The sequence below is a fragment of the Thamnophis elegans genome, chromosome 2 (genome assembly GCF_009769535.1).
Source record: "Thamnophis elegans isolate rThaEle1 chromosome 2, rThaEle1.pri, whole genome shotgun sequence".
In the NCBI taxonomy this organism is placed as follows: Eukaryota; Metazoa; Chordata; class Lepidosauria; order Squamata; family Colubridae; genus Thamnophis; species Thamnophis elegans.
This window is the reverse complement of record NC_045542.1, coordinates 50,973,523-50,986,761: the sequence shown is the minus strand read 5'-3', so window position 1 is coordinate 50,986,761 and position 13,239 is coordinate 50,973,523.

Here is a 13,239-nt window from a genome sequence, read left to right as displayed (position 1 = left end):
GTCCTTTAAAAAAAAAGAAAGAAGAAAAGTAATAAAATTCTTGCTGACTTTAAATCTGCTCATCCTGTCTGTTGGGGCCACCCTAACCATCACAGGGCTGCCTCTAATGAACACAAACATCAAGTTCTCTCCAGTAGAGAAACAAAGAGTGACTTAAACAAGCAAATTTCCCAGAATTTTCAGTCACTTTGCAACAGAGCTCATCAGCAGTGGGATTCCCTACCAGTTCACAAATGTGAGTGTGCTTGCTGTCGCACTTTGCTCACATGTGCTGTCTCTGCATTATGGCGGTGTGGGTGGGCAGAGTCTCCCACAGCCACCCCTACTGGTTCGCCAGAACCAGAGATAACTGCCTGAATACCACCTCTGAGATCAGTGCTGGTGTAGAAACACAGAACTGCTTTCACACGGATATAGAATTCTGTATGTGAAAGTGTCCATGATTCCCAGAAGCTCTGCAGGCTGGCTTTTGAGGAGAGTGAAAGAAACCTTTGGAGGTAAAGAAGTAAAGGGAAAGTTTGGAAACTTGTAAGGAATAATTCTGCTTTGGCTTAGAAATAAGTTGGACTATTTCACAATGCTGGTGAAAGAGAATTTTTCTTCATTAACCTCAAGTCCAATGCAACTCTTAAGACGATTCGTTGCTTTTGCATGACACATTCTGGTGGGCAAAAAATAAAAGGCTTTTAAAGAAACAAATAAGATACTCTCCTGCTTTCTGTCTCTTCTCAACCTGTCCAGGTTTCAACACTTTCTATATAGATAAGGTTGCTTCTGCCAAAGAGATGGCTTACTATTGATGGCATTAACCCAGGAATGAGTAATGATATGAAAAAACCTGTGAGTTCAATTTCAGTTACTCGCCGCAAATTCCTGGCTGAAAATGTGGGATGGGAAACAAATGTGAGCAGGGAATTAAAATCTAAATTCTAAAGAGGCTGGATCCCTTTAGTGGAGTTTTCAAGCTGTTATATAAAGAAACAGCAGCAACAATGGCAGCCATCTTATACAAGGACAATAATGAACATAAGCATACTCGATGGTTGATTGGTGGAATTATACATAATTGAAAACAGTGATATACAAATATAAATGGTTGGTAAATCTCTTTCACATTGGGATCTGTGATTATATAAAAGTATATTGTTATTAAACAGACAATCAAGAATGTAAGGGAATTAGGTTTATTGAAAAAAAATATTAATTGTAATTGAATATACATTGTACAATGAAAGTGAGGTATTTAGTTAGATGAAAAATCTGTGATTGTAAATGTAATTGAGAATATGGATGCAAAAACACTTGTAACCAAACGACATGCTGAATGTAATGGATGAGATCAGTTTTTAAAATATTTTTTTTATTTACTTTATTTTTATGTTAAAAAAATAAAAAAAACAGTTTGTAAAAAAAAGCCAATGGCAGCCATCTTGGCTGTGAGGGAGCAAAATCACAACAGAGATAACAACTTTATCAACAATTAAAATTTTGAAAACATTTGCAAATAATTCAGAGCTTTGAAGAATATGTAGGAAGTTAGCACCCACCCCTAGAAAAATGAAATATCCTGGAAAATATTGAAAAGGCAGAATATTATATTTCCCTTGATAAGAAACAGGGAAACATGTTTATAAGCAGGAAACAGACTCGATCTTAATAGCCCCCACTTTTCTTCATGAGCCGTTAAAATGCCTAAAATGTGTTTTAAAAAAGTCCCGATTTTCTGGCTTCATGTTGAAAGCACAGTGGATTTGCTTAAGAAATCCTAACCAGGGCAAGACAAAAGTCACTCTGTCTAACTAACCTCTCTCTTTGTCTCAGTACTTTCATTGAAGATATTAAAACATTAAAGCAAGAAAACGGACCCCCCCGCGCCCCTTTTACCTCATTTTATAAGAAAAAATGACCAAGTACCATAGAGCTCCAGGAAATGCTTGGCTAGAGAAGCCGCAAGTGTTACTTCCTGGATTTTCTGGAGGGGAGGGGAACGGAGGTTGGAAGTCGGAAAAAATGGTGGCAAAGTTTCTTTGAAAAATATTTCCCTGACTAATTTCACCATTTTAATTTGCTCAGTTCTTTGTATTAACATCTACATCATTCTGGATTGACTTGGAATGCTCACTTGTGCCTGCTGGTAAGTGAACTGGGTTTTTTTCTTTTATTTTTTAAATGTATTTTAAAATAATATTTTATTTATTGTGCCTAGGATTTTTTTAAATATTTTTATTCTGTGTGGATTCTTTTTTAAAATTGTCTTAGACTATTTAAAAAAAAGATTCTATCCAAAATACAAAATACCAGCTGCAGTTATTCACTTAAGAACTGTGGCAAGAAAGGTGGTATAGTGACCAAAGTTACAATGGCATTGAAAAAAGTGACTGATGACCATTTTCACACTTAGCGACCATTTTCACACTTAGTGACCATTGCAGCATCCTCATGGTCACGTGATCAAAATTTTGATGTTTGGCAACAGTTACAATTTATATTTGTAAATTGTAGTTATGCTGAAATAAAAAAAATATTACAATACTATTTTTGCATTGTGTGAAAATTTTTGTTGCTCCATATAAAATTTTTAATCAAGTCCCCCCCCCCCCGCCGGTCAAAGGTGTCCCTCTTTACCAATCTGAAAATCTGGTCACCTTAGGCATCTGGGAACTCAATCGAACTTGGACTCAAAACACAGCCTAGAGAGTTGCCCTTGCATGGTCCCATGGGAATCTGATAACCAATCAGAATACATTTCTTACACAGAAACAGGAAACAGAGAGGTGGGGCCAAACATATAAAAAACCCAGCAAGCCCCTTCTTCTCTCTCCTCTTTTCTTCACCCAACATCTGGAAGCATGTGATCACCTTTTTTCCCAGGACCTCAAGCCAAGTGGTCCTGTTCACCATTAAACCATCTTTCCAAACAGTCTCCATGTTTCTAGTGTATTTTCCCCCCACTTGGAACTGAACCCAGAAGGGCATTTCTTCCAACAAATATTAAGCAAACTTGGTTAAAATCCAGGGAAGAATGTGCATTTTTGGTTGAATGAGAACCTCTAACCTGCACACTTGAATTTTGAAAGTGTACACCAAGGATTATCTTCTGGGGAGAAGCAGCATGTCAAAAATGGTTGGACCTCCATTTTAATTCATTTTAGTTCAACTAAGCTGAATTTCACAGTCATTTTCAAATATGTGGTGGACTGGATGCACTCCAAGGAACAGCTTCCTGCTGATTTCTTTTCCAGCAAGCAAGCATGTCCCTAAGTGTCTGAAGACATGCATCTCGGTTTCACACTTCACATATTTACTGGCCCAACATATCATTGATTATAGCAATTATACACAGGATTATGAGTGTTGCATAATGTGCAAACCACCTAATACCAGCAGATTCTTTAATGTGCTGGTATGAGACATGGAATGAGACACAATCTTTTAGGTTAAAGTCAAATGTATTAAAGATTTCTAATGCCTAGCAAGGTAGAAGCATCTAGGTGACTTGGATTCACCTTGAAATGCCAAACAAGGTTGCATCTAGTTAGTTCTTGTATGGGTAAAGGTAAAGGTTCCCCTCGCACATATGTGCTAGTCATTCCCAACACTAGGGGGCAGTGCTCATTTCCATTTCAAACCCGAAAAGCCAGTGCTGTCCGAAGACATTTCCATGGTCATGTGGCCAGCATGACTAAACACCGAAGGTGCACGGAACGCTGTTATCTTCCTACCAAAGTGGTCCCTATTTTTCTACTTGCATTTTTACATGCTTTCGAACTGCTAGGTTAGCAGAAGCTGGGACAGGTAATGGGAGCTTACTCCCTTACGCGGCACTAGGGATTCAAACCACCAACCTGCCAACCTTTCTGATCGACAAGTTCAGACTGCCACAAAAGCTAAGAGGTATAGAGCAGATTGGGAAATAAACCAACCAAATAAGGCAATAACAAAGCACTTCTCTATTGTTCCCAAGGAGACAATGTGGGATATCCATAAAGCAGTGGTGGGTTCCAAATTATTTTAGAACCTTTTCTGTAAGTGTGGCCTGCTTTGTGGGAATGGCTTGGCAGTCATGTGACTGGGTGGGTGTGGCCAACTTGTAAAATGTGGTGAAACTCACTTAACAACGCTCTTGCTTAGCAACCAAAATGTTAGCTCAGAAACTCTAGCATTTGAAGCATGCAAGTCTTAAAGCTGTCAAGTTACAAGACCCTTGCACCCCTAACCCTTTAGAAAAAAAAACACAGGGGTGTTCAAACTTGACAGCTTTAAGACTTGTGGACTTCAACTCCCAGAATACCTCCTCCAGTCATGTTGCATCAAGAACTCTGGCATTGAAGTGTGCAAGTCTTAAAGCTGTCATGTTACAAGACACTTGCACCCCTAACATCCTCAGGGATGTTCAAACGTGACAGCTTTAAGACTTTAAGATTTAGATATGACTCTTAGAGGCGGGCGGGACGATTGGTGAGCCAGCCAATCAGTGAGAGGCAGGCTGGGCTTGCATGGTGCAGACGGGCGGGGAGAGAGAGCTGGAACTGGTTCTAAACGGCACGGTAGATTTGTGGAACCTCTTCTATAGAAGAGGTTAGAACTGGCAGGAATCCACCCCTGCAGTAAAGTCACTGGGAGTGAAGATTCCCTTGAAGAAACTTTAGCTCTTAAAGCTAAAGATCTTAAAGATCCAAATTATCATTGCAAAGCAAAAAGACTAATAGATTATTTGGAGGAAATAAGCTCAGTTTAAAAAACAAAAACAGGCTGCCTTTATTGCTGCATTACTTCTGGATTTTGCAAGGACAATTTCACTCCACTTTTCCCATCTTAAAAACTGAAGTTGTTCAAAGTAGCTCACAAAGTATGCCAGGCATCAAAAGAAGAGCCATTCAAATAGCTTAACAGGTTAAAGGTAGCAGCAAAGAACACCAACAACACCTCCCCCCAGTGGTGAAATTCATTTTTTTACTACCAGTTCTGTGGGCGTGGCTTGGTGGGCGTGGCAGGGGAAGGATACTGCAAAATCTCCATTCCCTCCACACTCTTGGGGGAAGGATAGTGCAAAATCCTCATTCCCACCCCACTCTGGGGGCAGCCAGAGGTGGCATTTGCCTGTTCTCCAAACTACTCAAAATTTCCGTAACCAGTTCTCCAGAGCATGTCAGAACCTGCTGGATTTCACCCCCCTCCCCCAACACATACACACTGGACAAAAATCAGCCAAGTTAGAAACTTGCTGACTACATCCAGAAAAAGATGAGGATGATTCAACTATTTTGGGCAGAGAAAAGACGATGCCACTGAGAAAGCTTGGTCACAGATAGCTACTGTCACTGTCTTTGAAAGTAACAATATGTGAAGCAGGGACCCAACAGATGAAACAGGAGCTCAATACTTAAGAATAGGCATTTTTATCTGGGCGGAGATAGTCTTTTAAGCTACTTTGGCCTTTTAAAGGGATTATTTAAATTGTACATGGAAATGAACTGCCAGCCAGCTCTCTGATGTAGTAAAAAGGGGCCACTACTTCATCCTAGTCAAAATCTAGCCACCACATCTGACAGCAGTCCAAGGCACATTTCAGAGAGCTAACAGTGCGAGCAAACAGTCATTATTGATGAATGACAGATTTCACTTGTAATCAGCTTAAAGTTTAGCAAACTGTAAAGCGTAAGTAGAACTCTGCTGGAACAGGCAATTTATCTGCTCCATCTTAGACTTGGGTATGCTGACCAAATATAGATAGTAGTGTGGCACTCCATGGCCATCCAGGTGCCCTTGGGGAACTCACAAATATGACGGGTAAAACGCCAATTGTTCTCTTCCACAATTGCTGCCTAGCGTCTGGAATACAAAGTTTGAGTTGGAGCTAGCCGGCAGTCCTCAGGACTACTAGTGTCTGATAATCCAGTTCTTCCTCATCTTTTCCAGTTTTCTTTTAAAACCTTCTAAACTGGAAGTCAAGAGGAAAAATACAAAGGTATTCATATACAAATATATGTTTAAAGGATGATGTATGTTAAGGTGACCAGATTTTCAGATTGGTAAAGAGGGACACCATTGACGGGGGGGGGGGGGGGGCTTGATTAAAAATTTTATATTTTGTCAAAAGGTCACACAAGGCGATTATATGACCCCAGGACACTGAAAGCATCATAAATATGAATCTGTTGCCAAACATCAAAAATTGGATCACGTGACCATGAGGATGCTTCAACGGTCGCTAAGTGTGAAAAATGGTCACTGTGTGAAAAATGGTCATGGCCGTTGTAACTTTGGTCACTAAATGAACTGTTTGAAATCTAAAGCTAGCTTGCATTATGCTAGCTTACATTTTCAAGAGAGAGAAGCTAAACTCCTTATTAGGATTGAAATAGAAATGAGTAGAGTAGAGTAGAGTAGAGTAGAGTACAATAGTTTATTACCCAAGTGTGATTGGACACACAAGGAATTTGTCTTCGGTGTACATAAATAAAATAAAATACAATACATTCATCAAGAATCATAAGCTACAACACAGTGATAGTCTCTCTCTCTCCCTCTCTCTCTCTCTCTCTCTCACACACACACACATACACACACACACACACACACACACACATACACACACACTCCTCCTTTGGATTCAATGGGGTTTAGGAAATCCCCCCACCTCACACACTCCTCTTTCTTTCTCTCTCCCCTCCTCTGGATTCAATGGGATTTTTGGAAAATCCACACTCCTGTGCACACACTCCTCTTTCTTTCTCTCTTCCCTCCTCTGGATTCAATGGGATTTTTAGAAAATGTTTCTGACTTCGGCTGGTGGGAACAGCTTTCCCCTTTCCCCGTCCAGTTTGGCAACAAGTCTAGCGGAGGGCTGTCCCCATCATCGCAGAGCGGGGATAGCGAGAAGGCAGGCCCTTCTTGGCTTCTGCCTCTCCTAGCAGCATACAAGAAACCCAGCGATCTCCGGTCTCTCTTAACTTAGATACGATAGGCCAATAGGAACGGCTCGTGGTCACAGATCAAAAGAGGAGATCGCGATGGAGGAAGAACATCCATTAGCGCTGACCTCCCTCCCTTCCCTACTTCTGCGCATCTCGAAACCACTGCGTAAACAGAATTTGCCCCGACGTTTTTCCCACGGACAATGAGCTCTCCCTCAGACCTTTTATGATACAGCCACGCGCTGCCAGACTCCAAATAAGTTCTAACTAGGTTACCCAGCCCATGCAAGCCAGCAGCATATGGACAGGGGAACGAATGGGCGGCTCATTCGTTCCCCACTCATCTGCCTGCTTACACGCTACAGTAGCCAGCCCATGCAAGCCAGCAGCGTATGGACAGGGGAACGAATGGGCGGCTCATTCGTTCCCCACTCATCTGCCTGCTCACACGCTACAGTAGCCAGCCCATGGAAGCCAGCAGCGTATGGACAGGGGAACGAATGGGCGGCTCATTCATTCCCCACTCATCTGCCCGCTCACACGCTACAGTAGCCAGCCCATGCAAGCCAGCAGCGTATGGACAGGGGAACGAATGGGCGGCTCATTCGTTCCCCACTCATCTGCCTGCTCACACGCTACAGTAGCCAGCCCAGCGAGCTAGCAGCTGATGGGTGGGGGAGGGCGGCAGCGGCTCGCGCAGAGAACAGCTCAGTTCCGGAGCTTCTGCCGCCCGTGGCGGTGCAGCGCACAGGGGCTGGCTGTGACGCGAGGAGATGAAATGAACTCCGCAAACGGGGAGAAGGAGGAGAGGAGGCCTGTCTCCTCCCCATAGCGCCTCCCGATTCCCACTGGTACCAATCTATAACATGATTACTCACCAGTGAGTAAGCGCAGCTGCAACCAAAAGACGGAATGAAATGGAGACTCACGCAGGCGTGCTAAGCTAAGTGGACTCCAGCCAATCAGTGAGCTGGATGGCCAGCTCACTGATTGGCTGAAGTCCAGGCCAATTAAATTAAGTGAGCGGCAGGCTGGGCTGGCTTAAATTTGTAGGTAGCATAGAACAGAACGATGAGCCAGCCCAGCAGCTGATGGGCGGGAGCTGCCAACGCCAAAAAAAGCGTGCCTTTTGAAAAAGCGGGTGGGACGCGGGAAAATGTATCAAAAAGCGGGGGTGTCCCGCCAAAAGCGGGTCGTCTGGTCACCTTAATGTATGTGTAACTATTAAAATGGAAAATAAATTGAGGAAGAGGGAATTTAAGATTGTTATGTAGATACAGAACTGGGTTTGGGGGTGGTGGTCATGTGAGTGAGCGTGCATGAGTGATGTCAAGTTGGTCATACCTGCCTGGTCACATGACTGCCAAGCCACGCCCACAAAATAGGCCACTATGGTATCATGCTCTGGAAAGCGGTAAAACTGGAGTGTCCTCTCCAGAGCACGAGGCCTGGGTAGATTAGTATGGAGAATAGACTGTTATCCAAGCAGCAGATCCCCCCCCCTCTCCATGTTGCTGAAATACCGTATTTTTCGAAGTATAAGACGAACCTTTTTACCTCAAAAAAGAGGCTGAAAATCTGGGTGCATCATACATTGAATACAGCAATTTTTGCCTCCCTGAAACCCTACCCCCTTCACCAAAATGGCCGTGCATAGCTTGTAGGAAGCTTTTAGAGAGCTCCAGGGGGCTGGGGTGGGCAGAAATGAGCAAAAAATGGGCCATTTTTTGCTCACTTTTACCCCCCCCCCCCCCCGAGGCCCCAAGAGCACTCTATAAGCTTCCTAAAGGCTATCCATGCCCTTTTATTTTTATGAAAAAGCCCATTTTTCTGAAAAATGGGCCATTTTTGCTCGTTTTTGGCCCCCCACCCCCTCAGGAGCACTCTGCAAGCTCCCTAAAGGAGCAGGCATTCCTTTATGGGGGGAAAAAGTGGACCCGTTTTTGCAAACGGGAGGATTGCAGAGTGCAAAAACTTTTTTATTTTCCACTTCAAAACCTTGCTGCGTCTTATACTCCAGTATGTCTTATACTCTGAAAAATATGGTAGTCCAATCGAATAGTCCAATAGCTGCATCACAGGAGTTACCAGAATGTGGTTGTACACAGTCACAAACTGCTTCCGGAAGTCTGGCTCTGGATTTTGCCTCAAGGTTGACTCCTGAAGCCTTTTCCAGTAGTGAATATAGCCACAAGGCAGTGGAGGTTTGTAATCAGAGTTTCCCTTCTCCTAGGAGATGGTTCTACCACTTTATCTACCGTTGGGGCCTAGAGCCCTCTTCCGCCTTCAAAACCCTTGACCATCTTCTCCTGGAGGTGTTACTCACCCTTTGTTCTTGCTTGCCACAGGCAGAGCCTGGCTTCCCAAACGTTGGGCCCAGGATGGTGGGTTTGAGATTCACATAGCAACTGTGTTACTAATTTAACAACTGTAGTGATTCACTTAACAACTGAAGAAAGAAAGGCTGTAAAATGGGGCAAAGTTCACTTAATAACTGTCTCATTTAGCAATAGAAATTTGGGGCTCAGTTATGATCATAACTTAAAGAGTCCCTGTAATTGTTTTAGGTGTTGTGTAAAAATTGCCCTCTTCTATTAGTTTTCATGGGTGATTATAAAGTCCCCTTATTCATTACTATTTTCTCAATGTGTTAAGTCCTCGGACTTACGATTGACAGCTCGGCAACAGCCAGGCGCGCCAGAACCAATCAGGGGCGACCTGCCGTTGCCGGGCTGTCAAACGCGCGGCTATTGGTCTCCCTGCTTGACAACTCTGTATAAATAGCTGTCAAGCAGGGAGGGGGTGCCAGTCTACTTGTACGTAGCTTGTGAATGCCTGTTAATAAAGTTGGTTGTGTTTAACTTACCTCAGACGCCTCCAGCCTCGTTCTTCTAGGGAACTTAACACAATGGGTACATGGTGCTGAAAGCATCACCATTAGGGGAGTCCGCCTAAGAAGTATTGACATCTTAGTACTTCTGAAGCAGATCCTTGAGGCAAAGAGAAACCAAACCTAGGGAAAGAAGATGAGAAGCGAAACATCTTCAAAGAAAAACTAGAAAGTCCAGTTGCCTCTTGAAAAAAGCACCTTCGGGACAAGTTCACCATCCCCTTATAAGCCTCTTCCAAATGCCAGCTTGAAGGCATATCATGGCTTTAAAATTTCATTGCCTGAAACAGTGAAAGGACCTCCTCCAGGGATGAAATCCAGCAGGTTCTGACAGGTTTTGGAGAACCGGTAGTGTAAATTTTAAGTAGTTTGGAGAACCAGCAAATACCACCTCTGGATGGCCCCAGAGTGGGGTGGGAAAGCCACGCCATGCCCACCAAGCCACACCCATAGAACTGGTAGTAAAACAATTTGAATTTCATCACTGACCTCCCCCACCAGTCACAAGAACAGCAACCATTATAGCCTTGAGTTTGTGATTGTGAGCTAAAATCCCACGAGTCAGGTCCCCCAATTTGATGTCCTCTAGATGCTTTAAATGTCAGCTGTTATGACTCCTCATTCAATGTTATATGAGTTTAACACATCTGAAGGGCACCAAGTTGGGGAAAGTTGTTTTAAATACTTCTAAGATTCACTGAGTTTGATAAGTTACATGTGTTTTGTAGAATGAGCTGTTCAGTACTGTACCTTCTTTTGTTAAAAAGAACATAATTTTATTTGACTCTGTTTGGGGGATAAGTGGAAGGATACATTCTGAATTGCTTTGTTTTCTTGTTAAGCAAGCCACTTTGGTTTCCATTAGACTATTTTTTTTCTAAAGCTCCTATGGCTTTTATCTAGAAACTGTAAAATGATAGTAAGAATATTTTTTTACGTTTTGTAATCTGTTGATTAATTTTGATCGTGTTTTCACACCTTTATTTCATAATTGTTACAATAGGCAATTTCCCTCTCTAAGCGATGCTGGAACTAAGTTTACGGAAACACTTTTCCACTGGTTCTGCAGTATCTGTTTCTCTTGTTAAACAGCTGTTTTAGAAAAGACCAACTCATGGATGACAATGATTATTACCCAGGTACACCTAATTGAGCATTGCAAGTGTCTCATTCGTTCACTTCCTTGTTCTCCCTTATTTTTCCATTGATTTCCAGAGTTGATCATTGGCACGTTGTTCAGGGAGAATGTAGGTATATCCATTACTCTATTTCTTTTCAGAGGGATTTGCATTATGTGAAGCACAGAAAAGGAATCAGGCCTAGTAAGGCAAATCAAGGGGACATGGGAAAAGAGAAGGAAGTAGAGTTAAATTTAGTTCACACCCACTCCATTCACTGTACCTTTCCATACCTTTTACACCCACACAATTCATTACACCTCTCTTTGCCTCCAATACATCCATGCACTGATTCATTCATTGTGTTTTATTCTTGAGATGCTCAACCTTTATCTGAGGATATCATTAGCATCCTCCAGAAACATTCCCCACCCCCCAGTCTTCTCTTTTCTCTCAGCCCATTCGTTCTTCACTCATATATTTCATTCTTTCCATTCTTTGGTCAAATCATCTCATCATATTATTTTTGTACTTGTCACTCATTATTTTTTGGGATTCAATACGGATTCATCTATCTCCCATTAATTCTCAATTTCATTTCTTCTTGCTTTAGTATACACAATTCTTAAATATCCCATTCCCATAATTTGCGTGCCTTAAAATTTCTCCATTCATTTCCCCAATTTTGGTAAATATACACCCACTCGCAGACAACTTGAACATATTCAGTCCTTTTTCCCTTTGAAACCCAGCTACCTTTGTCTTTGATAAATTAATTTTCAGATCCACCCTGCTTGTACGGTACCATTTGACATTTATTGTAAATCATTTGGATTGTGAACTAATAACATGGCTCTGTTTACATACAAAAGTTACATGGGCAGTCATGCCTCTAACCATCACATCTCTAACATCACCACAAACATTCTTTAGATATCTTTCATTGATGGATTAAACAATGTGTCTTTCTCCTTGTTCACTGTTGAAATTATCCACCCAATTCTACAGAGGAATTATTGAGTCTGTCATTTGTACTGGTTTGGTACAGCAACCAAACAGAACAGGTACAGACTTCAAAGGATAGTTAGGACTGTAGAAAAAAAAAACAATTGCAACCAGGCAGGTTGCTTTCCACTGCCGTCCTGTATATTGTATATTGTATTATTATTATACAATTGTATCACAGCGGCCAGTTGTTTCGCCGGATTTGGCATTGGTTACTAGTCGGGCCCCACCCAGGGGCCTAGGACGTCGTAACATATTTTCGTAATATGTGTGCAGATCCAAGCAGTGCGGCTTTTTGCATTTGACTGATGGTGATTTTGTCAATTTTTAACTGTTTTAAATGTAATTCCAGTGCTTTTGGAATAGCACCCAGTGTGCCAATTACCACTGGAATTACCACTGCTGGTTTGTGCCATAGTCATTGAATTTCGATTTTTAAGTCCTGGTATTTTGCGATTTTTTCATGTTCCTTGTTGGCGACCCTGCTATCACTTGGTATTGCGATGTCTATGATTGTGACCTTATTTTTCTCAACCAGTGTGATGTCTGGTGTATTATGCGCCAGTATTTTGTCTGTTTGTATGCGAAAATCCCACAAGATCTTGACCATCTGATTTTTGGTGACTTTTTCAGGCTGATGTTCCCACCAGTTTGTTGCTGTTTTAATATTATAATTTTTGCACAAATTCCAATGGATCATTTGTGCTACTGAATTGTGCCGCAATTTATAATCAGTCTGCATGATTTTTTTACAGCAGCTGAGTATGTGATCAACAGTTTCATCAGCTTCTTTGCAAAGTCTGCATTTGGCATCATCAGAGGATTTTTCGATTTTGGCCTTAATGGCATTTGTGCAGATAGCTTGTTCTTGCGCAGCCAGGATTAGTGACTCTGTTTCTTTCTTTAGTGTACCTGTTGTTAACCATAACCAAGTTTGTTCACTGTCCACTTTATCTTTTATTTTTTCCAGAAATTGGCCATGCAGTGCTTTGTTCTGCCAACTCTCCATTCTTGATTTTATCACATATTTTCTGTATTCTTGTTTCGTCTGTTGGGCCTTCAGTAGTTTTTTGTTCTTTACTTCAATTAATAGATGTTCTTGACTTTCTTTTAAATAATCAGCCAGTGCATGTTTTTCTTCTTCAACTGTTTGCTTCACTTGTAATAATCCTCTGCCACCTGATTTTCAGGGCAGATATAGTCTATCAGTATCAGCACGTGGATGTAAACTGTAGTGCATTGTCATTAGTTTCCTGGTTTTTCGGTCCAAAATGTCCAAATCACCCTGAACCCAGATAACTATACCAGC